We start from the raw sequence: 3,015 nt of genomic DNA, 5'->3' as shown, positions 1-3,015 counted from the left end.
AGCCCTAGGCTCTGTGGTTTAAACAGCGCCACCCGTGTCCCTGATTGGTAAGTTAGTAAGGGTTTATTTGAATCTGTTCACCTTTGCCAACCAGCAGTCAACACCCCTTTTCCTCAACCCCAGCTTTCTGTAATTTGCCCCTTCTTCTGTACTGCTAAGATAATGCCCAGCAGCACAACATGTTGTTTTAATGTCTTACATAAAACAGTGGCTTCTAGAAGGCTCTCTTCCCGTGTGTGGCAATTTGTGGAACAGGGCCCAGCACATCATCCGTTTCATATTTTGATCTCAGCCCAGGGCAGCCTTGCAAAAGAAAAACCTGGAATAAAAAGAGCAGCTTTCACCCACCTGCTCAACCTGTGGAACACAATAAAGCCCCACTTGCCCTGTGTAGAGTCATGAAAACATTCCATACAGCCTGCAATTCTAGCTACACCATTTCCACAAGGAAAACCTTTCCAGATCAGATCAGCACTCTCCCCAAATATCCCCATCACCAACATAAACATGGGAAAATGCCTGGTGTTGCATAATAGGGCTCGTTCTACCAATGAGTTGGCAAATACCTTGACATTTAGAAAGGGATTCAGGTTTCACAGTTAAAGTAGTTTGGTGATCAGCCCACACTATTTCTCTGTAAGTCTGAGCAGCTTTAGAAGCATAGTAAAGCAGGTCAGTTGTGGGACAGCACATTTATAGGGCTTATGTCTGTGAACATCTGACTGAAAGCGTTTGAAATGCCTGCTGAAACCTCAGAAGGGTATCTTGACTGCATGAATTTCCAGTGATTGGAAAGTGTTCCCACTCCTGCATAGCTCACCACCCCTGGTTTCGCAGGGCCGAGGCAGAAGAGATGGTGCAGAACAGCATAGAAGTTGGGGAAACTAAAAAGAATGGAAAAAATGTGCTGTGTTTGCATAATTGCAGCTTTTTCTGGAATTGAGTTTCTATTGCATTGGTGCAGAATTTCATTTAGCAGAGAATAAACATTTAGAAAATTCATGTGGCATTAGCTCCTGCATTTATCTGCGCTATAGGGAGGAATCTATTTTGTTTTATGCATGGGGCCTATTTATAATCACAATACAGCATTTACTATATAAGTAAAGGGAAAGCCTCCCCAACTTCAACCCCCGTTTTGCTAGTCAGACACCTGAAATTTAGTACAGTGGTACCTCGGGTTAAGTACGTAATTCATTCCGGAGGTCCGTACTTAACCTGAAGCACCACTTTAGCTACTGGGGCCTCCTGCTGCCGCCGTGCTGGCGGAGCACGATTTCTGTTCTCATCCTGAAGCAAAGTTCTTAATCCAAGATACTATTTCTGGGTTAGCGGAGTCTGTAACCTGAAGTGTATGTAACCCGAGGTACCACTGTACTTAAAACTATTTAAGAGTAGGATGTCCTTTCAAACCTCCGCCTTTCACACTGAGAGAATAGCTGTCATAATATGCCTGAACTAAAAGAACCAGCCAATGGGATGCCACAGGAAATACTGTAGAGGAGGGCCTCTGTATGCCACTACAGAGACATGACCCCCACCCCACAGGGCAGTTTCTGCTCTGCAGCTGTATTGATCCACCAGCTCATACAACAAGGCCCTGGAAACAAGTGATGAGCACTTTAGATACAAGGCCTGCATGACAGCAATAGATAGCAGAACCGTCACTTTGTCCCTATTGAGAATCATTTTGTTACTCACTACACTTTAAGTTCTGCTGAATACAGCGGGCATCTTTCTAACTTTTGACTGTGCCTAAAAGTAAAATTCAGTTTTGTAACACAAGCCCAAAATGAACAAGCGTGACCAGGCAGAAGTCTCTCTCGTATAATACTCCTTTAGCATAGCAGGCAGGGCCGGCCCACCTGAGAGGCAAGGCAAGGCAACCGCCTCAGGTGGCAGGATCCAGTAAGGCAGCAGATTTCAATGCCAATCTCCACCTCCCCACACACCTTGTTCCTGATGTAGATCTTCCCTCAGTCCCTTCTTCATTGACAGGGGATGGGGCCACCATTTGGGGGGCTGCCTCAGGTGCCAAAACTTTTTGGGTAGGGTGGCGGATAGATCCAATATATTGTCCAAAACCGGTTTGAAATCCATATTGTGATATTGGTTTCATAATTTTTGACCTGGCAATATATCACAAATCATGGTGTGTGTGTGTGTTATGCAAAAATCACAATGTAGGAAAAACAGTGAAGCCAGCCAATGCCTCTATGTAGCTCCATCCTTATTTCAAACATTGTGATATATCAATATATCACTATGTTTTGCTGGTGATATATTGCAATATTGAAAACCGGATATTTTCCAGTCCTAGTAGCAGAAGGGAAAATGAACTGCACCTTATGATTCTGTCCTGGCCCACATGAGGGAGGCAGAGGCCTGACGTAGCAAATGCAGAAGGCACAGAAAGCCATGTGAGTAGGAAACCAACCCCGTGGACAAATTTGACTCCAAATTTGGAGGATGCCCGGTCTGCTTTCACTCTTATGAATTAATTGAATGGCTCACGGAGCAAGCAGAAAAACGAGGAAAAGCTACTAGAAAATGGGAGTAGATTTTGGTGAGTTTTTCCTAGAAGTAGAAGTCATGCTCATCTCCATTAATACCCCCTCCAAAAGAAAAAAAGATGTACTGTATTTTTCGCTCTATAAGACGCACCAGACCACAAGACGCACCTAGTTTTTGGAGGAGGAAAACAAGAACAAAAATATTCTGAATCTCAGAAGCCAGAACAACAAGAGGGATCGCTGCGCAGTGAAAGCAGCATCCCTCTTGCTGTTCTGGCTTCTGGGATAGCTGCGCAGCCTGCATTCGCTCCATAAGACGCACACACATTTCCCCTTACTTTTTAGGAGGGGAAAAAGTGAGTCTTATAGAGCAAAAAATACGGTATTTTGTTACATCAGATCCAGGGCATAAGGCCTGTTCATAGACCGAAACACCATTTGCTGTGACCAACCAACGCAGGCCAGCCTATAATAAAAAATGAAGACTATGAACAAGACCCAA

Source organism: Podarcis pityusensis, assembly GCF_964106645.2.
Source record: "Podarcis pityusensis genome assembly, chromosome: 17".
Lineage (NCBI taxonomy): Eukaryota > Metazoa > Chordata > Lepidosauria > Squamata > Lacertidae > Podarcis > Podarcis pityusensis.
The sequence above is the reverse complement of the archived record's forward strand: the minus strand, read 5'-3'. Positions refer to the sequence as shown.